The 27,840-nt window shown below is 38.9% G+C and overlaps 1 long non-coding RNA gene across 1 annotated transcript; it reads right to left on the bottom strand.

Moving 5' to 3' along the window:
* Nucleotides 1-3,205: 3,205 nt before the first annotated feature.
* LOC136875093 (uncharacterized) lies at nt 3,206-27,326 on the bottom strand. The gene is made up of 3 exons (XR_010860360.2): nt 27,153-27,326; nt 16,718-16,846; nt 3,206-3,288 (listed from the first exon to the last, which is right to left on the bottom strand). It is a non-coding gene; the product is annotated as an uncharacterized lncRNA (long non-coding RNA).
* Between the last annotated feature and the right edge of the window lie 514 nt (nt 27,327-27,840).

The following is a 27,840-nucleotide window of genomic DNA, read 5'->3' on the forward strand; positions in this document are numbered from 1 at the left end:
CACTGTGACGTTACACTTATCTACTTTAGTTACAAAAAGTTTTTATTCTTGATTTTAGTTTTCAGATTAGCTATTAGTTTTTTGGTGTGTACTACTTTCTTTGTTTGCTTTGATTGGTTTGACTTTGATGTTTTCAATTTCATTTGCTACTAAGTGTCTTACAGTTTCTTTTTTATTGTCAGGGACTTTTTGGATAGCTTACTCAGTCTCTGTTATTAGCTGTTTTAATGTGGCATTATTAAGGTTTGGTTTAAGATTGTGTTTTTGACCTAGTTTTAATAGGTTGGTTTCATTTTGGGTTAACAATGTGTCCGAAATGTTGACAACAGGTTCACAAAATTTGTGCTCAACCAAATCATTAAAACCATCACATATGTATGTTCTAAAGTTTACTTAATTTCTTTTGAATTGTTTTTCGTTTCTTCTCAAGTCTAATTCTTACGTATTCGTGAATGTGTGTTGCGAGACATGTCCATTCCAGTTAATTGTATGTGTTCATAAGTTGAAGCTGAAGGGGAAATGCTTCTTCATTTAAATGGTCCTTCTTTGCATGTAGGCTCTTGATTTCACTTTTAACCAAGTTGTCCATGCTATTTTGTTCTGACGGCTCGTTGACAAGATACTGATGTGTGGTTGCTTTTCAGATTAACAAAACTAGGTATTAAGTTTTGCTTTAAGCATTCGTGGGTGAACCTATTGTCCTCATTGATGCTAATATTTTCAATTTTGTGTTCCTAAATTTAAAGGCTTTGGTTGTTTCTCGACCAATGAATGGTGAATTAAAATCATTGTGTGTCATCAAATGCATCTAAAGCTAATCAACTTGGAGGTGCAGTTATTTTTTGCTCATATGTTCATGCTAGGCTCTCTATTTTTAGAACTTTGAAGATGCTTCCCAATATTACGCTATCTGTAAATAAAGCATTTGCATTACACCTCACACCATATACCAAGTCCTATGTGCAGCCATAAGCTTCTACCAATCTCAGCCTCAATCCCTCGATCATATATCATCTCGTCTAGTTAGGTTGAGCGTAAGATTGAATCTCAAATTTGAGAGTGTAACGTCCTTGTAAAGTTAAGCTGGGCGGCATATAGCATAGGTTAATCACCAACCATAATAGTGGCTCACATCCCTCCACTGTGCACTACTGATGACTGGGATCAATTCGATGTCAAGCACCAATCACAATAGTGGCTAACCAGCTAGAGGCAGTCTGATAAAACTGCTCACATCCCTCCGCTGTGGCTGACCTTCGGCTGCCAGCTCCAGGCTTTAAGCACTGCACCATATCAAACAGTTAAGAGTACATTTCACACTTACTAATAGTTTTTCCAATAGAAAGGTTATCTGAAATGATTATACAACTTTTGGAGTATTGCACTGATATCTTTATGAACAAAAATATGATAATACTCTGCATAATACTTAGCATCACTTCTGCACATGCTGCCATCTTGTTCATGAATGGTAGAGTCACCAGAATTTCCATGCAGTTTTCAGTGAAGCATTCAAAATAATTATAGTCACCAACAATGACATCAGAACAAAGTTTCTGTGCCATAAATATTGAAACATTTGGGGATATGTAGAGACACTTCACATTTTTTGGGGTACCAATATATTTATAATTGCTCTAATATAAATTGATGTAAAGTTTACGAAGCCATTCCGGTGGTGGAGGGGTAGAATGCTTACCACTTACCCGGAGACCCCAGGTTCGATTCCCAGCCATGTAATGGATTTTTGCCTGAATCTGAGGGCTGGTTCAAGGTCCACTCAGCCTACATGAATAGAATTGAGGAGCTATCTGACAGTGAGATAGTCGCCTCGGACAAGAAAGCAAAGAAAAACGGACGAGATGATTCGTTATGCTGACCAGATAATACCTCGTAATCTGCAGGCCTTTGGCTGAGCAGCGGTCACTCGGTAGGCAAAGGCCCTTCAGGGCTCTCAAGCAATGGGTTAGGATTCAAAGTTTATGAACCTGGGATATCAGAATGCAGAGAGCAAAGCAAGCCCTAATGTCATCCTCATTAGTGTCAAACCAACGACATCATGTACTCTTTTCTTTTCCTATCTTGGTCCAATAATTGTTCCGTAGTGAAAATATTACTTTCCCGTCCAATGTGAGAAAACAAGGGGTCAATAGACTCCAAAGATACAGGCATTTCCGATACAGAATTATCTAAACAGTTGTCTCTTACTTTTCCCGACACCCCTAGAGAGCCTGTTAAGTGATGAAAGATTGGCTGTTTATCAGTATTACTAAACCACAACCCAGTCACTATGTTTTGTTTTCGCATGTGGGACTTTCAATATGATTTCACAGTAACTTTTACCAGACGAACTCTCACTTTCACTTAAAATCTCTTCTTCATTATCATGATAATCACTGTCCAAATCATTTCCAATATCTCAGCCACTGGCTAGAAGACTAACACCGAATGAAAAGAGGCTACAATTGGGCAATGTATCATGGTACAAGTTCTCATAAAGTGAGCTGTAAACATGCCAAATTCCTGTTCTATTCACAGAAGATCACAAAAAAGAAACGACACAGCGCACAAATGTATCGTCATTTGAGTTGAAGGCTTAGCCAATGTTCACATGAACGTCATATCACATGAGTCAAGTGGGTTGTTAAAACTGGACAGAATTACCAAACATGAAAAACATGATCCCAAAGTGCTACAGTCACACCAAGCGATCACTACTCGGCCTCAAGGCCTGCACATTATGAGGTGATTTCTGGTCAGTGCAGATAATCTTCTCAGCCATTATTCTTGGCTTTTATGACCTTCAAAGCCACCTCACTGTCAGACAGCTCCCCAATTGTAAACAGGTAAGCTGAGTGGCCTTTGAACCAGTTCTTGGATCAACGTAAAAATATGCAACAGGACCAGAAATTGAAACCAGATCCCCTGGATGATAAGCAGGCATGGGGGACGTCTGGCTGGCTGCTTGTCCATCTCACTCTAAGGTCCACTAGATACCAAAGTACATCAAAACTCTTGAGGATCAACAGCTGAGTTGTCATGAATTTGGGCGTGGAAACTTGCTGAGATTGTACAGCACAAAGTATCCACCTTCCAACAATACAACTATCTGGCCCAGGTTTGAACCTGGGATCATGGGATCCTGAACCTGACTTGCACACAGAGGGAGCTAGTGTTAGGAGAATAAAATATAAACTGTACTTACTTCTCGTCTTCTTTGAAACATGTTACAAGTTGATCAACTGTGTGTTCTTCTATGATTAGTTCATCCTTTATGTCTGCTGAAGGCTGTAAGAAATACGGAAAGTAAATTACGAAAAGTATATTAAAGAGGTAACAAAAATAAAAATATGAAAGGTGTCCCATGTTCCTACAGAAGGTAGTATTCGTCAATGCAAGAATATCTATTTCTATAATTAAATATCCAAAACCAATACCTGTTGAGATGTGGGCAATCTTAGATGTGACGAGTATGTGTACAATACTGTGATGTAAACTGTCTTCCTGTTGAAGTTCACTGTTCATTTCTGATGGTTGTGTTTGCAGTGCACTGACTGTGTTACTGGTACATTACAGGTTGTGCTGCTAGTGCAGAAATATATCAGAGCAAAACTGGAGATGCTGTACAGAGTGAATGATTTAAATAGCGAAATTGAGTTTTACTATTTCTTAAAGGAAATGGTGGACATAGTACTCCACTATGGGTTAGCTACAGGACCGTGTCATGCACGCTGAACAACATCCACAATTCCACATTCCTTCTGCAGTAATATTCAGCAGGCTATTCTGGTGACTTGCAGACATGGAACATTTGGAGCTTGGAGAACAGATCCAGTAGGAGTCACACAGTGAACATGCTGAAGATGGAGAAGCATGTGTTGTGACCTTTCTCAACAAAAATTTTGTGAAGAACTGATGCTACTGAAGATAACTACACAACTGCGTGGTCAGTTCTGCACTAACAGTTACTTTGTCCTTTTCTTATCCAACATGTGCAAGTTCTATGGCAACAAGACTACTATGTCAAGATTACAGTCTGCCACTGGCTTCTACCTAGGACACTGTAGATCCACAGTTCACAGACAGCATTTTATTTACAGAAGTCACAGGATTCACAAGAAAGGGCATATTAATTTACCAGCACTCTTCCGTGCAGGAAGATGTAAATTCTCGAGCAATCGTGGAGATATGGCATTAGGTTTGCTTCAGTATCAATTTGCAGGCAGGAAACATGGGTGACATACTAGTAAGATCATATGTTTTACTACAAATATTAACTGGTGCTGGGTATCATCAATTCTCATACCTACAATAAATTAACAGCTTACTGGGGAACTTTACCCTTGCAGAGAGACAACAGTTGCATATCACGCATGAAAGGGTAATACATTATGTGATTAAAAGTATCCATACACCCCCAAAAACAGTAGTCATTAAAAATCATGAGAGAGCAGAATGGGGCGCTCCGCGGAACTCAAGGACTTCAAACGTGGTCAGGTGATTGGGTGTCACTTTTGTCAGAAGTCTGTACGCGAGATTTCCACACTCCTAAACATCCCCAGGTCGACTGTTTCTGATATGAGAGTCACGTAGAAACATGAAGGGACGCATGCAGCATGAAAGCGTACAGGTCGACCTTGTTTGTTGACTGACAGAGACTGCCAACATTTGAAGAGGGTCATTCATGTAATAGCCAGGCATCTATCCAGACCATCATACAGGAATTCGAAACTGCATCACGATCGAATCCAAGTACGATGACAGTTCGGCAGGAGGTGAGAAAATTTGGATTTCATGGTTGAGCGGCTGCCCGTAAGCCATAAATCAAGTGGGTCAATGCCAAACGACACCTCGCTTGGTGTAAGGAGCGTAAACACTGTACAACTGGACCGTGGAAAAATGTTGGGTGGAGTGACAAATCATGGTACATAATGTGGCGATCTGATGGCTGGGTGTGGATATGGCGAATGCCCAGTGAAAGTTATCTTCCAGCGTGTGTAGTGCCAACAATAAAATTCGTAGGCAGTGGCATTATGGTGTGGTCGTGCTTTTCATGGAGGGGGCTTGCACCCTTTGTTGTTTTTCATGTCACTATCACAGCACAGGCCTATAATGATGTTATAAGCACCTTCTTGCTTTCCACTCTTGAAGAGCACTTCGGGGAATGGCGACTGCATCTTTTAACTGATCGAGCACCTGTTCATAATGCACGGCCTGTGGCGGAGTGGTTACATGACAATAACAACCCTGTACTGCCCTGCACAGAGTCCTGACCTGAATCCTATAGGACACCTTTGGGATGTTTTGGAATGCCAACTTCGTGCTAGGCCTCACCAAATGACATCACTACCCCTCTTGAGTGCAGCACTCCATGAAGAATGGACTGCAATTTTCCAAGCGACCTACCAGCACCTTATTGAACGTATGCCTGCGAGAGTGGAAGCTGTCATCAAGACTAAGGTTGGCGAACACCATACTGAATTCCAGCATTACCGATGGAGGGTGCCAGGAACTTGTACGTCATATTCAGCCAGGTGTCCGGATACTTTTGATCACATAGTGTACTTCTATTTCTGTACCTTATGTAACAGCATCTAACCAAAACATTTCACGGGTGAATGCTTAGTTGAGGAGGTACCAGTTATAGAGTCTCCCTATTCACCTGCCCTGAATTCTTTCAATTTCTGGCTACGGGAACAATACATATATGAGTGTAAGCCCAACCTATCCACGTATGCATGTTACAGGGGTATTAACAATTCACACAACTAAATCTGAGTGCAGCCGACTATGACCTCAAGAGTTCATGATTCACTGATAAGAGGGTCTAAAGCATGTGTAAGGAAGCATGTTAACCAAATGGAGCACCTCCTTAGTGTCCACATCTACATAGTACACATGACAGATTAGCCCGTATCTCAACAGCTGACAAAATAAATTTCAATCTTCCACAATAAATTCAGTACTTTACCATCAATATTAAAATTTCTAAAAGAGAAATTAACCAACAAGTATTGTATCATGCCATAATAGCAGCATAATGGTCAGCACTAATAGCTGCCCTCCTCGGAGGAATGGGTCTAATTCGTGCATACCTGCCAACTTTCAAAAACAGAAATCCAGAAGATCCTAAAACGGAAAAATTTAAACAACACGCGCATGCGTCGCAAAGTCTTGAGATATAGTGAAAAAGGACGCCAAGGAGGGAGATTACAAATAATACCAATACAAGTCAAATACATATTTTGATCACCTCTGGAATTAAATACTTACACGAAGATACATCTTGATGAGTGCTCATCTATTGAGATTTTCTTCACCAAACGAAGATGAAAAATAATTCATGCAGCAAAGGTTTAAGATGTTCCCAATGTAATAAAAATACAGAATCACAGGTAGGTTTGTGTATAGATTTCAGTAGATCTGGCAGACTGGCATGTAGGGCAAAGGGGGCTAAGAGATCAGAGAGTCTAAGAGTACGCCTGGTAGTTTTCGTGTAGTTGGGAACACTGCAGTTGTGTTTTGGCAGCCTTGCAGTGCAGTTCTTAACAATTGTGACAGTATCCCAAAAGATTGTGGTTTTACCTCGAGGGGTTTGATTTCTACAGGTAAATATCATATTAGTATATTCTAATTAACTTCCTTCTTGTTTCCTTAGTTAACACATACCAGGAGTAACTTCAGTCCATTATGTAGCAGCGCTTTCTACTGCCTCGCTGATCATACGCATGTTGTCTGCTTGTCCGTCAAGTGGTGTGATCTAGTGATGAGTATTTAAAACTGTTGTCATACGGTGAAGAGTGCGCGCGAATGCTTACACGCTCGTCGTGCGTACTCTTTGACGCTCACTTTCTTCAGGTTTTATTATATTATGATGCTATATTTCAGAATCATCACCATGGGGAAGTATTAAAAAACGTTGAATCGCAAACTGGTGTTCACAGAACAAAATCTAGAGAATGCAAAGCCAAGAATCGAAAACGGGAGTTTGCAGCAAGAGGTGGCCAGAGACATAGGTGTTAATGAAACAACTCTAACTAAACGTCTGAAATGTGTATGTATAAGCTTAATCATTTATGAGTACTGGGCGTAGTTGTTAACATCATTGGATGTCACTACTCTGCCAGGAATTTAAGAATTTGGTGGGCGAGAACTGTGACCTTCACATGCAGGTCAGCTATTTGGTGTCAGTTTCGAAGGTGCAGGTGTAGGCTCATGCAATTATTATTATTATTATTATTATTATTATTATTAAGATAAGTACCGCAAGCTAAAAATGACATTTACAATACGATACAAAAGTTGAAAATTAGAAAAGCGGCTGGAATCAATAAGATTTCTGGGGATATAACAAAGACAATGGGTTGCGATATAGTACCATATCTGAAATACTTATTTGATTATTGTTTGGTTGAAGGAGCTATGCCAGATGAATGGAGAGTTGCTATAGTAGCCCCTGTGTATAAAGGAAGGGGAGATAGACATTAAGCTGAAAATTACAGGCCAGTAACTTTGACAAACATTGTATGTAGGCCTAAGCTTTGGGAAGGCATTCTTTCTGATTATATTAGACATGTTTGCAAAATTAATAACTGGTTCAATAGGAGGCAGTTCAGTTTTACGAAAGGTTATTTCACTGAAGCTCAACTTGTAGGATTTCAGCAAGATATAGCAGATATCTTGGATTCTGGAGGTCAAATGGACTGTACCATGATTGACCTGTTTAAAGCATTTGTTAGGGTGGATCATGGGAGATTACTGTCAAAATTCATTGCAATTGGACTAGACAAAAGAGTGACTGAATGGACTGCTATACTTCTAGAAAATAGATCTCAGAGAATTAGAGTAGGCAAAGCTTTATCTGACCCTGAAATAATTAAGAGGGGAATTCCTCAAGGCAGTATTATTGGACCTTTATCTTTTCTTAAATATAAAAACGATATGAGTAAACAAGTGGAATCAGAGGTAAGGCTTTTTGTGAATGATGTTATTCTGTATAGAGTAATAAATAAGTTACAAGATTGTGAGCAACTGCAACGTGACCTCGATAATGTTGTGAGATGGACAGCAGGCAATGGTATGTTGATAAACGGGGTTGAAAGCCAGGTTGTGTGTTTTACAAATAGGAAAAGTCCTCTCAGTTTTAATTACTGCATCGATGGGGGTGAAAGCTCCTTTTGGGGATCATTGTAAGTATCTAGGTGTTAATATAAAGAAAGATCTTCATTGGGGTAATCACACAACTGGGATTGTAAATAAAGGGTACAGATCGCTGCACATGGTTAACAGGGTGTTTAGGGGTTGTAGTAAAGATGTAAAGGAGAGGGCATATAAATCTCTGGTAAGACCCCAACTAGAGTATGGTTCCAGTGTATGGGACCCTCACCAGGATTACCTGATTCATGAACTGGAAAAAATCCAAAGAAAAGCAGCTTGATTTTGTTCTGGGTGATTTCCAACAAAAGAGTAGCAATACAAAAATGTTGCAAAGTTTGGACTTGGAAGAATTGGGAGAAAGAAGACGAGCTGCTTGACTAAGCAGTATGTAAATTATTTCTTGAATAAAATTACTGTGTCCACCTATTCAATACAATTATATTTTGTAATGATTAAATTCTACATGAAATATAAACACTAGTTAGGGACATGTTTCGTCCTAGTTTTGGGCATCTTCAGCCTAATACTAATCTTAAGGTCAGTCTTAAATCTACTGACATTGGAACTCAATACTACACTTAAATTAATATCAAATACTAAATACAATGGTGTTATGCTTATTACAAATTTACATAGTTTACAATATGTATATTAACTAAATGCCAGAATCTGTGAACAAGGAAGCATTAAAATAAATAATTAATTATTTTATAATGACAAGAAGATATTTGAGACATCTGGATGAAAGTTTTTTGCAAATGTGTATGTATTGGCTAGAGATTGATCACAGCGTGAATATGTACACTAACTAAATGACAGAATTTGTGAATCAGGAAGCAATAAAATATTATAATTTACAATGAATAGAAAACGTTTGCGAGGTCTGGATGAAAGTTTATGCAAATATGTACGTATTGGCTAGAGACTGATCACAGCGTGAACTGGAGTATTTCCAACTGTTGACTGGATATTGGTCACCGCGTGAATTGGGGTTTTTCAAACTTTATGGATGAACATTAGGTTGAAGTTTTGTTCAAAGGTGGTTATGGTTATTATCATAAGAATATTGTTGCAAAACCGGAACCGTGATCAAATTCGATCATGTTGGATTTGAATATTCCTTTAGAAAGGAGCATGGTTGGTCGGTAATGTTTAATAGGCTAAAACACGGATGTTGGAAACACATTGTTGGTATTGTTCATTGGAGCTCATCTGATTAAATTTTGAATTTTGTTCCATTCTTGTCAATTAACATTCCCATTGGTGCATTTTTCAACCTTGGGAGGAATTATGAGATCTCTGTAACTGAATAAGAGCAAAAAGGAATTTAGAATGTGAATGTAGAGCCCAATCAATCATAACTGTAAAGTTAAAGTGTTTGCCGTATGAAAGTGGACGAACTTACTTATCTTGTCGATGTTAGCTGGAACCGCCTGTTACGGTTGCGTCTGAAAGACTAACCTTACTACTTCTAGTGAAATATTGATGCGGTAAATGAGGGGTGGAGCATAGAGGAGGAGGGGAGTGAGTTTCAATTTGTGCGTCTGTGTTGTTGCTTGAGGGGCGTTACTCAAATTGGATTGGGCAGGCCCAGCATTAGGCGTGGCAATTGGAGCACGTGCGTGCAGTGATTTAAACAAACCGGGGAATTTATTCTGATTTACTGCCTGGATTAACCTTGGAGTTGCCTCATATAACAGATTTTTCTTGTCAATAACGTCATTAAGATTATAATTTTTATTACAAGTTTGTTCCAAATTAATGTACAAGTTTTCCGTCTCGTTCAATAACTTCCCTTTACCCAGGCTTCTAACGATCATCAAATCTTTCTCAATTGAGGTGAATTTATGGCCTGTTTCACTCATATGCTGGCTCATGGCCGAATACTTATGTTTGGAAGCATTGGAATGTTCCAAACAACTTGTCTGCAAGCTCCTCCCTCTTTGTTGAAAATATGTAAACTCACATTGTGCACATTTTAACCTATAAACATCAGACCCTGAGTAAATAATATTATTATTATTATCATTAGTATTATTATTATTATTATTATTATTATTATTATTATTATTATTATTATTATTATTATTATTATTATTAACTCTATTGTGGTTGAGCAATATGTTCTGGTTATTATTAACTGTCCTGAAGGCTATGTTGATGTTGTGTTTTTTAAAACAGTGATCTGATGGATAGCCGGGCTATTATACGTAAATGTGGCATAGCTGTTTTTCTTTGTTTTCTCTGGGACTAGGTAGGAAGAAGGCCTAGTTTTGATCTTATTAATTAACTGATTGATTACATTTATTTTAAAGCCTTTGAACTGAGCTAATTGCCTTAGGTAATTCAGCTCTATTTCGAAACTTTTTGGCGAAAGAGGAATTTTTAGTGCCCTATATACTAGACTATGATAGGCTGCTAGTTTTTGGGACTTAGAGGATGCAAGGATGGATCATTAATAGTTATGGGTGAATGAGTAGGTTTCCTGAAACTTTGAAATTCAAAGCTGTTATCCAAGCGTGTGACCGTTAATTTCTAAAACATTTAAAGAATTATTGACCTCATCTTTTTTGGTAAATTTGATGTTAGGATCTATTTCATTTAGTGAGACTAAAATATCGGCACTGTTAGTAATGTCCTTATTGAGAATCACGAAAGTATCGTCAACAAATCTTAGCCTCAAACAAATGCACTTTACTTGTGAAACAATTTTAGTATGTTCTATAGAGTCCATGTAAATATCTGCTCGAATGCCAGAAAGAGGGTCTCCCATAGAGCCCTTTCTGTTGATAATATTTACCATTAAAGGAGAAGTACTCATTGTTTAGAACAAAATTTAGTATCTCCATGAATTCTTCAATTTCCATTTTACTAAGGCCGCTGTGTTTATTGATATTGTCATGGATAACTTTAATGGTTTCCTTAGTGGGAATGCTCGGAAACGTGTTTGTGACATCGAAAGAACATAAAATATGGTTGGGTTGCAGTTCAAACTTCTTCAATATTTTGCAGAAATTAATTGAATTTCTTAAGGGGGACTTATTGTAGGAAACAATGTTTTCTTAGAAACCTCTAAATGAATTTCGACATTTTATAGGTAGGGCTATTCCTACAATTTATAATCGGACACATAGGGGTGTCCTCCTTATGAATCTTTGGCAAAGCTCTGGCAGTAGGAATACTGGGGTTCATGTTGAAAAGTTTTTGTTGCTCTTGTTCGTTGAAAAGAAAGTTAGAATTTTTTATTACAGTTTTTAAATTTCACTGAATTCTTATAGTGGGATCTTTGTTAACTATCGAATAACATGTATCATTAAAAAATTGTTCTGTTCTTTTGAGTGTAAAAGTGTTTGTCTAAGAGGACCATGGAACCTCCTTCGTCTGCCTTTGTAACAATAATGTTATTGTCGCTTATTTTTGTTTTTAATTTCTGAATCCGTTTTTTATGATTGAAATCAAAATTAACATTTATTTCTTCAGCCAGTTTAGGTAATTTCTTTTTTACTTTGAATCTAACATCGTTTTGAATTTCTATGGGGAATTTCGAAAGACTGGTTTCTACTTCTGCGACTGTATTGATGATACCTGTTGTTTTATTTTGGTTAGGCCAATTATACTTTAGGCCCTTATTTAATATCCCAATCTCTTCCTTAGAAAACTGCACATTCATTAAATTGACTACTGTTGATATGTTATCATGTGGGGATACTGTTCTTTGTGAAACCTTGCTATGTGTCGGAGATCGTATCTTAGACTGTACTAATTGGGAGAGTTTTTTTATCAAGTGTTGCTTGCTTCCTTTCTAATGTAATATTCAATTTATAGTATACATGTAGTTGGAATGAATTCCATTCCAACTGAGACAACTTTGGGGCCAAAAACAAATGAACCTTATATAATTGCAAATTTAGGAGGGCTTTCTTTTTGTATGCTGCTTTAATTTCATTTCCTATCCAAATCTCATCGACTTTGTTCTAAATTCGATTCGTATTGGTTATACCTTTTCTCTGCGAGGGCATTAGAAACTTTGGAACCAATTTTTGCTCTAGATAATGTTTTAAATATGCTATATCTTTTGTTAAATTGCCTATTTTGACCTTAAGATTTAAATATCTGTTTAAACAATAATATGCCTGGTTGGCTGTCAAGTTACAAGTAACATGCAAATGTGTACGTATTGGCTAGAGATTGATCACAGCCTGAATTGGAGTATCTCCAAATGTTTGACTAGATATTGGTCACCGCGTGAACTGGGGCTCCTCCAACTTTATGGATGAACATTAGGTTGAAGGTTTTGTTCAAAGGTGGTTATGGTTATTATCATAAGAATATTGTTGCAAAACCAGAACCGTGATCAAATTCGATCATGTTGGATTTGAATATTCCTTTAGAAAGGAGCATGGTTGGTCGGTAATGTTTAATAGGCTAAAACACGGATGTTGGAAACATATTGTTGGTATTGTTCATTGGAGCTCATCTGATTAAATTTTGTTGTTCCATTCTTGTCAATTAACATTCCCATTGGTGCATTGTTCAAACTTGGAAGGAATTATGAGATCTCTGTAACTGAATAAGAGCAAAAAGGAATTTAGAATGTGAATGTAGAGCCCAATCAATCATAATTGTAAAGTTAAAGTGTGTGCCATATGAAAGTGGACGAACTGACTTATCTTGTCGATGTTAGCTGGAACCGCCTGTTCCGGATGTGTCTGAATGACTAACGTTACTACTCCTAGTGAAATATTGATGCAGTAACGGAGGAGTTACTTGTATGTAGTGCGTTCCCAGCTGTCAGTGGAGAGATGGCGTGAAATGACATTAGCAGACAAATAAGTTTGAGTGGCGTTCATAAAAGTAGGAAAGATCACAATATGAAGATAAAGTTGGAATTCAAGAGGACAAACTGTTGCAAATATTCATTTATAGGAAGGGGAGTCAGTGATTGTAATAACCTACCAAGGGAGATGTTCAATAAATTTCCAATTACTTTGAAATCGTTTAAGAAAATGCTAGGAAAACAACAGATAGGAAATCTGCCACCTGGGCAACTGCCCAAAATGCAGATCAGTATTTATTGATTGAGTGACTGAATAAAAATAGTTCAATGCATCCTATTCTTCACTTACTGCACGATGATCGTTTCTGATCGTGCATTAGTAGCCTCTGTGAAAACCAAGGGTATAATAAATTAACAAATATCAGACTAACTGTATGAAAAGGAGCAGAATGAGAATTCAATTCAATTCTTAGCCTCTTTTGTCTAATTATGATATTCTTGTTTTTCTGAACCGTGCCTAAATCACTGGGGAGATATAAGAAAGTGCTAACTGAAGAAATGGAGAGGGAGTTAGCAGACCATTGCAGGGAATTGGATGATAGGTTCTATGGAGTCACAAGGAAGCAGTTAATGCAAATTCCTATGCTTATGCTGAAGCAAATGGCGTTGCTGAAAAAATAGCTTGTTGGGAAAGACAGGTTCCCGGCCTTCTGTAAACGCCAAAGGCTCAGTTTTCGAAACCCTGAGCAGGACAGTTTGGCAAGAGCACGGGGATTCAGCAGGATTCAAGTAAGTCGTTTTCTCAAGAACATCAACATTTTTCTCCTGATAGGTGTTTAATATGGATGAGTCTGCAATTTCACCTGTCCCATACAAGTCACCGAAATTTGTAACTGCAACAGGTATGGAAAATATATGCAATGTCTCATCTGCAGAAAGTGGACAACTGGTCACATTAGTGTGCTGTACTAGTGCTACAGGAGTTTATGTTCCTCCTCCAATTATATTTCCAGGAAAGAAAAGAAATGAAGAATACTTCAGAGAACCACCACATCTTTCACTCAACCTGATGTCAGATACAGGCTATAAGAATGCTGATCTCTTTGCTACTAACTGGCTTCCACATTTCCAACATCATATTAAGGCATCAAATGATGACCCGATGCTTCGGATCCTCGAAAACCACAGTTCTCATTGCTCACTACAAGCAGTGGATTTCTGTAGGAAGAACAATATAACACTGCTTTAGATTCCTCTGCACACCACCCATAAGCTTCAACCTTTACATAATTGTATCTTTAGGCTCTTAAAATCTGCTTATGCAGATGAATTAGACAAACACATGGCAGCCAATCCTAGGACAGCTATACGCAAGACAGTCACAACCAGTCTCTTCAGAAGAGCCTACAGTTAAGTTGCAACAATTCCTCTGGCTGAGAACACTTTTATTTTCACTAGAATTTTCCCCTACAACCCAGATATTTCTACAGACATTGATTACCTTCCAGCCACAGTGAGAGAGATTCCAGTGTGTGACCTTGGGAGAAAGTGAGACTTCGTCAAAAAATGTTACGCCAAAACAACCCGAGACAGCATCTCAACAGTCGAATTTTCCACCATGTAGCTCACAAGATAGGATTTCTGTTCAAACTCAGATATCACCACCTACAGTTCCTGGCACTTAAAACTCTTCAGAAGTCACAGAGCGGATCAGTGTGCAGTCTTTATACCCCCTGCCTAAACGAGCGGACAAGTTGACAAAGAAAAGAAGAACCTTAGGTCTGAGGTCAGAAATTCTTTCTGATTCTCCCTACAAGGAACAGCTCGAGACAAAATTAACAGCAGCAATGGAAAGGAGTCCAATAAAAACAAAAAGAACTCTGAAACATTCAAAGCAAAGTAGCACCTATAAACCAGCAAGTTCTCAACAGTCAACATCACGAACAGAAGAGGGTAATGAGAAGCGAATTACATAGAGAGAGGAAGAAGAAACTTACTGCGCTGGCTGTGGTGAAAATTTTGCTGAGGATTGGATCAAGTGTTGTATTTGTGATCAGTGGTGGCATGAGGAATGCTCTGGTTATGAAGGAATCAGTGCTTTTGTGTGTGATCGTTGCACTTAGATGAATTCTTAAGTGTGAACTCTTAGAAGGATTCATTGTGCACTCATACCCAACTATTCTGCCCCAAGAGAACGCAAATGGATATTTCATTATTTTTTGTGATTTTACGATTTTTGTGCAATGTTAATCACACTTTCATACTCACTAGGCTGACAGACAATGTATATTAAGTCAAATGCACATGATTATTATCCCAAGCATTAAAAATTTTTAAGTGATTTTGTATATAGTGTGTAGGCATACTCTTAGCCCCCTTTACCCTAACAACACTGTATTCATACAGTAACTGGCTGTATTGGGAATGCTAACACCTCAGTCACTTTCATTCTGACAAAATTATGGATGAGATTGAGTTACAAAACTTGCTGAAGACAACACCAAAAGACACAGTGCTGCAGCTACTTCTGCTCTCTACACCTACATCCCAACAACTAATTTCCAATCTTGACAATGATCTCAAGAGATTGGACTCAGCAATTGTATGAACTATGTCATACGAGGCAAGATATTTCACCATGACGTTTGCCAGGACAAGATTTACCACAAACCATATGCTCTAAAATGGGAAGTGTTACAGATACAATGTAATGTGGTGCAAATAGCGAAAGAACTCACTAAGTGAGTTCTGTAAAACTGAGTGACTTATTTTATTTTGTAAAATGGCCATTGCCTGCAACAAATGTCTCCCTCCCTGTGCCAACATTCGGTTGTGATGGGTGGAACACTACAGAACTGTACAGAGGGAAAACAGATTACCAGTAGGGGCTGAGTAAATGAAACTGTCATGGATTTTGAAGAACAGTATCACTTTAAATTATGTTACATTCAGCTATAATGGAACATGCAATACTCTTCCATGGTGTTGAAATCTGCTGACAAAATGAAATGAATTATTAAAAAAATAGATACTCATTACAAATTTTACACTCCATTCTGATAAATGGTGCCTGTGTACCTGTCACAGAATTGCCAGTCCATGGTATACCTCATACCGAGCCACATTTAACAATATTTCCTGCTCAGCTGAACCAAAAAGCAAATGTAAATGAGGACATTGGGAATAAGGTTTAAACATCGTGCTCTAGTGATATAAATCAATACGAATGACAGCTTGGGATTGAGAGGAGGCCAGGAATTCTGCCCTTGGTAATAAACTGTCCTTGAACCAACCCTCAGTTTCAGATAAAAAAATAATTCAACTTGCTAGGAATCAAACCAAGCCCTGTAGGTACGATGAAGGTTCTTCATCTGAGTTATTTTGACAGTTTAAGCTATCCCTGGGAAAAATGTCATGAATAAAATGTTTCAATATCAAGAACTCCCATCAATTTTAATAATAACACTGAAAGACATCCAGGATGCCTTCACCAAGAATATCATGGGCATTGACAGCGACATGTTACATCGTGCAAGAGATCAGCCACAATAACACCTAGATGTGTTGTGCAATGGAAGGAGGAAATAAAGAAACAGCAGTAGAAGTACCTTTTAAAAGTTGGAGAGTTTGTGTCTTGTTGTGAATCACCTAGAATAATCCTGACTGTTCACTAGTTAAAAGAGTAGGATGTTAAAAGGTTTCACTTTCAATACATACTGTTAACACAGAGTTGTTGAACATGAATTAAATTCCAATCATATATTAAACCAGAAGGATACTTACAAATGATCTACTTGCTTTTTCTTCAAGCCATACCGGTTCTTCCTTGATCTCGACTTTCTGGTCCATTTCACACAGCAAATGAAGTATTTACATCAGCTGGAGTAGTAAACCGCTTCCTCTGACTTTCTACTGAAACAAGGATCATCATCATCATTGTTAGGTCTACAAGTTCATAGACTAATCAAGCAAGGATGCAAGCCTGTAGCTTTGCATCACAGCATCACAACCTCTAGTCATGCATGGAATCCAAATCACACAGGTACATGACTTTTATTTCAAACATAATAAATGCTCTGGCTGGGATTAACCCATAGGCACATTGGTGAGAATCGCTGACAAAGCTACTACATTAACAGTGACCCTCCCAGTCTGGAGACTGGTTTGATACCGCTGTCCATGTCACTATATCCCGAGATAAGCTCCATAAGCATTACATTCTACATCCACTATAATGTGTACCGATGCCCTATCTAATCCCCACCCCATATACTTGCCTGAAGTCAGCTGTAAGACTCCTGGGTTGCTCAGCATGCATCCCACCAATCTTTTCCTTTCTTTTTACAATCTGCTTTGTCGTTCTGACATAGATAGGTCATATGTCAACGATGGGATAGGGAAGGGCTGCAAGTGTGAGGGAAGCTGCCATGGCCTCAAATAATGTTCAGCCTGGTGTGAAAATTGGACCCACGGAAAACATCTTCAGGGCTGTCACCAGTGAGGTTCAAACCCACCATCCCCCGAATGAAAGCTCACAGCTGCGCGCCACTAACCGCACGGCCAACTCGCTCAGTACTAATCCCTTCTTAAGGCCTTTTCATAATTTTTCTCCTCTTACCAACCTTATTTACTATAAACTTATATGTGATGTGAACTTTCAATCTGATGTTCGACACATTTTGGTAACAGCATATTTCAGAGGTTTCTTTTATCATTCTTTCTGTATATCAGCTGTTATCCATGTTTATTGCCGTATAGTGAATGCCGCACACTAATGTGTTCAAAACATCTTTATGAGTATCTGTATTTGAGGCATTTGAGGTGTACTTTTATTATTTATCACAAGTATGTGATATTAAGGACTATTTAACCAGTGAGTATCAGCTCTGGCTTTTCTTTATGAACAGTGTCCTAAGAAAATTGGTGTGTTTATTTGATCAGAAGGAGGCTCTTGATGTCACACCCTAGTGCTCTCACCCTCTACTTGGAAAAAGGATGCAACAAGGAAACACATGAAGTATCTATACCACAGAAACAAAGGAACAGAGATGCTGCACTTACATATACACTAGTTTGTAATTATATCAGTGTACCATATGTTGGAGCATAATAATGGAATGACCGGGCGAGTTGGCCGTGCGCGTAGAGGCGCCCGGCTGTGAGCTTGCATCCGGGAGATCGTGGGTTCGAGCCCCACTGTCGGCAGCCCTGAAGATGGTTTTCCGTGGTTTCCCATTTTCACACCAGGCAAATGCTGGGGCTGTACCTTAATTAAGGCCACGGCCGCTTCCTTCCAACTCCTAGGCCTTTCCCGTCCCGTCGTCGCCGTAAGACCTATCTGTGTCGGTTGCGACGTAAAGCAACTAGCAAAAAAAAAAAAAAAATAATGGAATGTTTGGAGAATGTGCGTTACTGTATACATGGTTGTGTGAGGAGGTCTGCATAGAGATCCCTTACCTAAGGAAATGCATGGACTCATTCTATACTTATACAGGTATCATCCATCAATATATGGAAAAAGTTATGCCTGCCTGCCAGTGCAAAAACATCATGTGAATTTCCAAGAGGTTAGAATGACTGTAAGAAATGAATAGTGAAGATGCTATGCATCAACATTATATGCCCTTAATAAAGACACAGGAACTGACATTGGTGATGAAATAGTTTGATGAGTGGTAATACAAACAATGCACATTTTTCTACTGGAAAAACAGATTTACGTTCTGATGAATGTTACCTTTTGTAAATAATTTGAAAAGTAGCACAATGCTGAAACAAAACGGAGCCCTGCATCCTGGCCTGTTTCTACCTTTTACGCCACAATAAAATCAGGAAGCTAACACTTTTGACTTATAGTTTCTAGTTATAATATTTACTTATAACTAGTAGCATACTCTCTTGATTGAACTGTAACTGTAGTGGTGAGTTAGTCTGATTTAGCTGCTGTACATCTGCTGAACTATAGTAAAATCAAGTATAATATGAAGATCACCTACAACAAACAGAGGATTCCATATTGCAAGAGCTAAAATTAAACAATTTTGTCATGCGTAACATACAAAAATAAAAATAGACAATTTTCACAATGGATATTTTTTACCTGTATAATCATATGAATTATTTCCTTCAAGCGAACAATGCTTTAAACACAACAAATTAGTGTTACATCCCCCCTGATAATAATATTTAATATATCCATTTTATTATCATTCTTTTTCTTTATTTTGCTTCTTTCAAGTGGTAAAGTTATTGCTCCTTACCCCATCTTAAACTTATCCCCATCTACTACTGTTATCTACAGATATATGAATGTATAATCTATCAGAGTTTCATTATACTAGTACTCGCACATGTATAATAAAATTAAAAGAGTATAATGTACATTAACCAATATGAAATAAAACTCTTCAAACCCATACATAAAATAAATACACATATTTCGCAATTATGAACTTGGTCTGCACACACACTCACTCACTCAGCTATACAGTGCACATCTTTCAACAGCTAATCTCGGCATTAACCCGCCATCGGTATCGTTGTTAGGTAGCCCCTAACAAAAACATTCCTTATTAAGAAAAGTTTTTTGGTTTAAGACTCAAACTTTTCAAACTCCAGGTATTCTCAAATGAGTTTATGAGTCACACGTTTTCCTTCGTTATGCGATGATTCAAACCAAAAAACTTTTCTTAATAAGGAATGTTTTTGTTAGGGGCTACCTAACAACGATACCGATGGCGGGTTAATCACTGAGTGGTAGGTAATTTCAAAGTCTGGAACAGTTCACAGTATGACAATTCTTACACATAGCTGCAGGATGAAGATGAATGGCAAAGGGTCAGCTCGAGTATTACAATTATGAAAGGAGATGCAGTGAAACATTTAAAGGAATTGCACTCAGGTGAGTTGCTATATAGGAATTTATGTGTTAATAAATGTGTACTAACAACATTTTTCAGGTTTTAGCAAGTGAAGTTCTTTATATTAAGGAGTCATATGCACATCACAGCTGAAGTTAAAACAGAATTGGGGCAACAGTTCAAACATACATACATACATACATTATCATTATAGACTGTTATGCCTTTCAGCGTTCAGTCTGCAAGCCTCTGAGAATTTACTAAACGTCGCCACAATCCTCGATTTGCAACTAGTGTTGTGGCCTCATTTAGTTCTATACCTCTTATCTTTAAATCGTTAGAAACAGAGTCTAACCATCGTCGTCTTGGTCTCCCTCTACTTCCCTTACCCTCCATAACAGAGTCCATTATTCTCCTAGGTAACCTATCCTCCTCCATTCGCCTCACATGACCCCACCACCGAAGCCGGTTTATGCGTACAGCTTCATCCATCGAGTTCATTCCTAAATTAGCCTTTATCTCCTCATTCCGAGTTCCCTCCTGCCATTGTTCCCACCTGTTTGTACCAGCAATCATTCTTGCTACTTTCATGTCTGTTACTTGTAACTTATGAATAAGATATCCTGAGTCCACCCAGCTTTCGCTCCCATAAAGCAAAGTTGGTCTGAAAACAGACCGATGTAAAGGTAGTTTTGTCTGGGAGCTGACTTCCTTCTTACAGAATACTGCTGATCGCAACTGCGAGCTCACTGCATTAGCTTTACTACACCTTGATTCAATCTCACTTACTATATTACCATCCTGGGAAAACACACAACCTAAATACTTGAAATTATCGACCTGTTCTAGCTTTGTATCACCAATCTGACATTCAATTCTGTTGGATTTCTTACCTACTGACATCAATTTAGTCTTCGAGAGGCTAATTTTCATCCATACTCATTGCACCTATTTTCAAGTTCCAAGATGTTAGACTGCAGGCTTTCGGCACAGTCTGCCATTAAGACCAAGTCGTCAGCATAGGCCAGGCTGCTTACTACATTTCCACCTAACTGAATCCCTCCCTGCCATTTTATACCTTTCAGCATATGATCCATGTAAACTACAAACAGCAAAGGTGAAAGATTACAGCCTTGTCTAACTCCTGTAAGTACCCTGAACCAAGAACTCATTCTACCATCAATTCTCACTGAAGCCCAATTGTCAACATATATGCCTTTGATTGATTTTAATAATCTACCTTTAATTCCATAGTCCCCCAGTATAGCGAACATCTTTTCCCTCGGTACCCTGTCATATGCTTTCTCTAGATCTACGAAACATAAACACAACTGCCTATTCCTCTCGTAGCATTTTTCAATTACCTGGCGCATACTGAAAATCTGATCCTGACAGCCTCTCTGTGGTCTGAAACCACACTGGTTTTCATCCAACTTCCTCTCAACGACTGATCGCACCCTCCCTTCCAAGATGCCTGTGAATACTTTGCCTGGTATACTAATCAATGAGATACCTCGATAGTTGTTGCAATCCTTCCTGTTCCCTTGCTTATAGATAGGCGCAATTACTGCTTTTGTCCAATCTGAAGGTACCTTACCAACACTCCACGCTAATTTGACTACTCTATGAAGCCATTTCATCCCTGCCTTCCCACTATACTTCACATTTCAGGTCTAATTTCATCTATTCCTGCTGCCTTATGACAATGGAGTTTATTTACTATCCTTTCCACTTCCTCAAGCATAATTTCACCAACATCATTTTCCTCCTCCCCATGAGCTTGACTGTTTGCAACACCACCATGGTGATTTCCTTTTACATTGAGAAGATGTTCAAAATATTCCCTCCACCTCTCCAGTGATTCCCTGGGATCTGTTCTGAGTTCACCTGAATTACTCAAAACACTGTTCATTTCCTTTTTCCCTCCCTTCCTAAGATTCTTTATTACTGTCCAGAAAGGTTTCCCTGCTGCTTGACCTAGCCTTTCCAGGTTATTACCAAACTCTTCCCATGACTTCTTTTTGGATTCAACAACTATTTGTTTCGCTCTGTTTCTTTCATCTACGTACAAATCCCTGTCTGCCTTGGCCCTTGTTTGGAGCCATTTCTGATAATCCTTCTTTTTACGTTTACAGGCTGCTCTCACTTCATCATTCCACCAAGATGTTCGCCTTTTCCCATCTTTACACACAGTTGTTCCTAGGCATTCCCTTGCTGTTTCTACTACAGCATCCCTGTATGCCACCCATTCACTTTCTATATCCTGAACCTGCTTACTGTCTACTGTTCGAAACTTCTCACTAATCATATCCATGTACTTCTGTCTAATTTCCTCATCCTGGAGATTTTCTACCCTTATTCGTTTGCAGACAGATTTCACTTTCTCTACCCTAGGCCTAGAGATACTTAGTTCACTACAGATCAGATAATGGTCTGTATCATCGAAAAATCCCCGAAAAACTCGTACATTCCTAAAAGATTTCATGAATTCAAAGTCTGTTAAGATATAGTCTATTATGGATCTGGTACCCCTAGCCTCCCATGTGTAGCGGTGAATAGCTTTATGCTTGAAGAATGTATTTGTAACAGCTAAACCCATACTAGCACAGAAGTCCAGCAAACGCTTCCCATTCCCATTAGCTTCCATATCTTCCCCACATTTACCAATCACCCTTTCGTATCCTTCAGTTCTATTCCCAACTCTCGCATTGAAATCGCCCATTAGCACTATTCTATCCTTGCTGTTGACCCTGACCACGATGTCACTCAATGCTTCATAAAACTTGTCAACTTCATCCTCATCTGCACCCTCACATGGTGAATACACGGACACAATTCTTGTCCTAATTCCTCCCACTGACAAATCTACCCACATCATTCGCTCACTTACGTGCCTAACAGAAACTATGTTGCGTGCAATGGTATTCCTGATAAAGAGCCCTACCCCAGACTCAGCCCTTCCCTTTCTAACACCCGTCAAGTACACTTTATAATCTCCTATCTCTTCCTCCTTATCTCCCCTTACCCGAATATCACTTACTCCTAGCACATCCAGATGCATCCTCTTTGCTGACTCAGCAAGTTCTACCTTCTTTCTTCCATAAGCCCCATTAATATTGATAGCTCCCCACCGAATTCCATTTCGTTCGCCAAGTTGTTTCCAAGGAGTCCCTCGCCTGTCAAATGGGAGTGGGACTCCATTACTCCCATAGGTCCGAGGCTTGCTTAAAGTGTTCTGAGCTCGGTTAATTCATGAAGCAGGATGCTGCCCTACTTGCACATAGTCCAAGTGAGGATCTCTCCTCTAACGGGTTATGGACCACCGGTGAATTGTGTAGTCCTGGCCGCCTGAGCACAAGGAGGGCCACGACTCAGAATATGTCCGAGATGCCCACTCCCATTCCATAGCAACTGGTATCCCGACTCTCAGGACCACTTACTAGGCCACTCAGCCGTTGCCCATGGTTCACGAACTAGGACATGACTACAGTAACCCACAAACATGAACCATAAAACAGTTCAAAGCTTGCTACAATTTCATCATTCATTCCTTAGTTGCATCATCAAGGATTATGTCACAGTGGTAGAGGATAGGAGGAATTAAAAACTGGAGGAGTCTTTGTCACATGTCCACTGGTAAGCCAGCCAGGTTTGTTTTCAATGGATGAAGCAAAGCAAAAAATTTCTAAAACATTTTCAGTATGTTCCATCTAATTAAGAGCTTAAGTCATAGTCTTACCAAGGATTTTCACGGTTATATTGTAAGAAATGATTTTATCATTCATTAGCAGATGTGGAATAGTTGTACTGTTGATCATGCATACGAGCTCTGAGAACCAACAGTGATTGCTCAGGTTTATGACATTGTTATGAGGAGCCTCTTTGATCGTGCAAATTTGTTTACTTGTTTCACGTCAGCAATAGTATTTGAACTACATCTGAAAATTCATTTATTTGGCAGTGGGTGTATCTTTGAAGTTCATCTTCATGTAAGTCATAAGAACATGACTTTAGTGTAGAGGAGATCTCATTGATCTACAACAAATAATGTAGTGGTCTCAAAGCACTTTCTTGTGGGGTCTCTAATTTCCTTGGTTACAGTTCTGAAATACTGTCACGAGTTGATACCTGCTGCAATGATCTTCAAGAAAGATGTAAAATTTTCAGTGTTAAAGAGTCAAACCAGAAAAATCCCACCTTCCCAACTAATCGCTGTAAGTCTATTGTGTCATACGCACCACCAGACATGTTTCCATAGTGAGTCTGATGTCTTGTGTCTCATCAAGGGGAGCAGGTGCAGTGCTGTACCTTCTTGAAACTTCATTTTATGGGGTCAAGGAGAGAATGGTAATTCAAATATTGCAATACTCGTTTGAACACAAGTTGCTCCAAAACGTTACAAAGAACCAGGAGAATGGAGTTAATAATCAGAAGTTAGTTTGGGGTCAAGTTTCTAGGTATTTCAATAACATATGTACATTTCCAGAATGATGTAAAAGTAACAGTTTTAAGACAATAGTTGAAAATGTGTCACAACAGGGAAATGGCACCCATAATAGTACGAGTGAAATTGTATAAGGCAACCGTCCCCAACGCATATGTTTTCACTTTCGTGAGTAAAAAGGTCAAGATAATTTTTACTTCCTGTGATAAAGCATAAATATTTAGGTAGAGAGGGGTAGTGTGGCTTTTGCAATACCATTTTAACTATATCCTCAATAGTTTTCAGCCTCTTTTAATGATTTTACTGAGCAAAATTTGCTCACACTTGTAGGTCTTGCCTTATGTTCAATTTATTTAGGTTCCTATCACACTACTGCACAGAGAATCAAAACATTGTGATGCCATTGTGGAAATGAGCAGTAAAACAAAGTGCATGGAACACAAGCTCAAAACAAACATTCTTATTCTATTTGGCAAGGTTTAGTGGTCCTATCAAGAAGCGGTATAAGGAACTGTAACACTGTCCTTCATGTTTACTAGAAGACATGGATATAATTCCAGCTTGTGATGATTTATTAGTTAAGTAAACACAGCCCGAGTTATGCTCAGGTACCGAGTTCAGTGTGTTAAATCTCATTTCAGTATTGATCTTACACTCATCACTGCCATAGATTAGGAAGGCCTTATCAGTCGAGCAAGTGGTAAACGTCTGCACATTGAAAGTTCTGCTTTTTTGGCTGCACTATGCATATATGAGTTAAGATTATATCTAGGCAATATACTACTCATATTCACGGGCTAAATACGAAATTCGATCTGCAGGATAAGCAGAGATCACACACAATGCATATATCCATGTTGACTTGCTTATTGGGTTGTATCGAGTGCATCTAGCATATATAAATTAATGTACAGTACTATACACCTCCTGTCATACGATTTCAGCATTCAGGCAGCCTAAATTGTGCTCACATAAAATTCCTGCACATGGTAACAGAGGTGGTCTGGCACATTAGAAGTTATGTTTGTAGGGATAAGTTAAAGACATCACAATTGCGTACTGAAGCAAACAATACAGAAATAACATATTTAACGCAATACAGCTGCACAAAGTATGGCGATACATCCCCCCCCCAAAAAAATCCAGGCAAAAGTTCAGAAAAGCTTACATTTTTCAGCGCCATGCATCCAGGCGCGATTGCACTGTCATTTGTTTCCCTCTCGCATGCTTCTCGCAAAGGACTTGATCGTGCAGTGGACTATTCACATAAAGATCGAGTCCTAGTGCAGCGACGCTACTTTTAATTACGAATCTCATTACAGTAGGTTAGTAACGAAGCCATTGGTCTGGATTGGTTAGACCATTGGTCAGCAACAAAGCCATTGATCTGGATCAAGCAAAGGGGGTCTGGGGGCATAAGCCCCCAGGTTAGAAGCCGCGAAGCGGCCCTAGGCCTTTAGTATCCTGCGTGACACCTCCATTGTTCTGGATTGGTTAGGGTAGGTAAGCCATTGGTCTGGATTGGTTAGACCATTGGTCAGTGACAAAGCCATTGGTCTGAATCTGTTAGACCATTGGTCTGGATCAAGCAAAAGGGGTCTGGGGGCAAAAGCCCCCAGGTTAGAAGCTGCGAAGCGGCGCTAAGCCTCTAGTATCCCGCGTGACACCTCCATTGGTCTGAATTGGTTACGGTAGGTTAGTGACAAACCCCCTGCTGACACGAGGGTGCACGCGTTTCTTAAAGCTGCAAGCAAGCTGTGCCCTCCCCTACATTAAGGTGAGTTAAATAGAATTCTTTCTTTACAGATTGCATTCACCTGTGTATTTATTATGCAGTTGTGTATTTCTTGTGCATGGGTTGGTAACGGTATTCACTTACTTCATTGCTAGGAGTGACGTCATATCCCACAGTGTCTCACACAATAGGAATACTGGTACGTAGTTAAGCGATGGACAATGGCGCGTGATAACTTCTATTAGGTTATAAAAGCAAAATGACTTCTGGGGGATGGCGGGTGGGTTCTTCACTGTCGCAGTGAACACATCGCTCCTCCACAAGGTATTCCACTTAAGATTGCCAACATATATCATCCTTATAATGCTTTAAAAGTAATGTAAGTCTTACTGAATTTCTACCGAAATCCATGTCAATATTAAACTGGGCCGCTGACCTAGAAGTTGGACCACAATCAATGAAATACAACAAACCGACCACTTCAAAAATGAACCTTTTAAGGTTAGACATTTGTAATTACAGTACTCTTCATCCATACGAATATGCCCTCGCTATTAATCGCTTATAATAATAATAATAATAATAATAATAATAATAATAATAATAATAATAATAATAATAATCAGCATGAGGTTAGATTGTGCTAAAGAAAACTGAAGTCCATATACCACACATTTCAGTACGAAAAGCGAAGCATCAAGTGTAAATCAAAGGAGCAACAATGAATAACGACCAGATAATAAATGGAGACGAATTTTGCTAATAAATACTCTACGCAAACAAACAATGATTAGTGATCCACAGACTGCTAGTTACGCATAGACGCTATTTCACTGGAATAATTGTGGACTATACAGTTAATCTGGCAGGAAACGAATGACTTTTTGATAGTAATAAATAATTACTTGGGGCTGATGACCTTCGAAGTTAGGCCCCTCAGAACAACAAGCATTATCATCATCAATAATTACCGGTATGTTATTTGCTTTACGTACCACTAACTACTGCTTCGGTTTTCGGAGACACCGAGGTGCTGGAATTTAGTCTCACAATTCTTTTACGTGCCAGTGAACCTATCGACACAAAGCTGACGTATCTGATACCAACGGACGCACTGGAAATTAAGTTCGAACATTTATTGCACTATCATTGCCATTCGTGTATTTATTTTCAGCTTACCTACATGTGCGAAGAAATACTACCGAAGTCTTCTGTTCAGCACCATCGTCGTCAGCCTCGTACACGTGTACGCCTCGAAGACAGTCTAGTGGAATATTTTATTTAATCGCTTCAATAATAATATTAATAATAATAATTATTATTTTAACTGCAGACTGAACGCTGAAAGGCATAACGGTCTAAAATGATAATGGTTGTCTTGTCTTGTCTTGATCGTATAATTTAATGGGCTTCGCTTGGGAGCGGTATACCCAGCCACGCATTCTCTAAACAAACACAAAAGATGGAGGAGACTGAAACAGAACATGGAATGCAAAAAAAGGGGATAAGGAATTCAATTACATATCTACTACACAGGAAAAACACAAGGACACAAGGTACTAGACTTCACGCCAGAGTGACCGATACTTGGCGACTTCTACCATCACAAACAAGACCAGGTCGACACATAAGGGGAAAAGGAAAAACAACACCACCGAACCTACAGTAAACAATTAGTGTCATAAAGGAAATTCGAGAGGGCAATTACCGTAGTAGGCGTGGGATCGAGTATCCAACACGTCAATTGAGTGGGTAACGCGAATTGTGTACGATAAGAAGGTTGTAACCATTTACGCCTGCTAATTTCGAGTAACGGACATTGAAAAAGTAGATGATTAATGGTAGCAATCGACGTACGACACTGACA

This window comes from Anabrus simplex, chromosome 5, assembly GCF_040414725.1.
Source record: "Anabrus simplex isolate iqAnaSimp1 chromosome 5, ASM4041472v1, whole genome shotgun sequence".
Taxonomy (NCBI): Eukaryota; Metazoa; Arthropoda; class Insecta; order Orthoptera; family Tettigoniidae; genus Anabrus; species Anabrus simplex.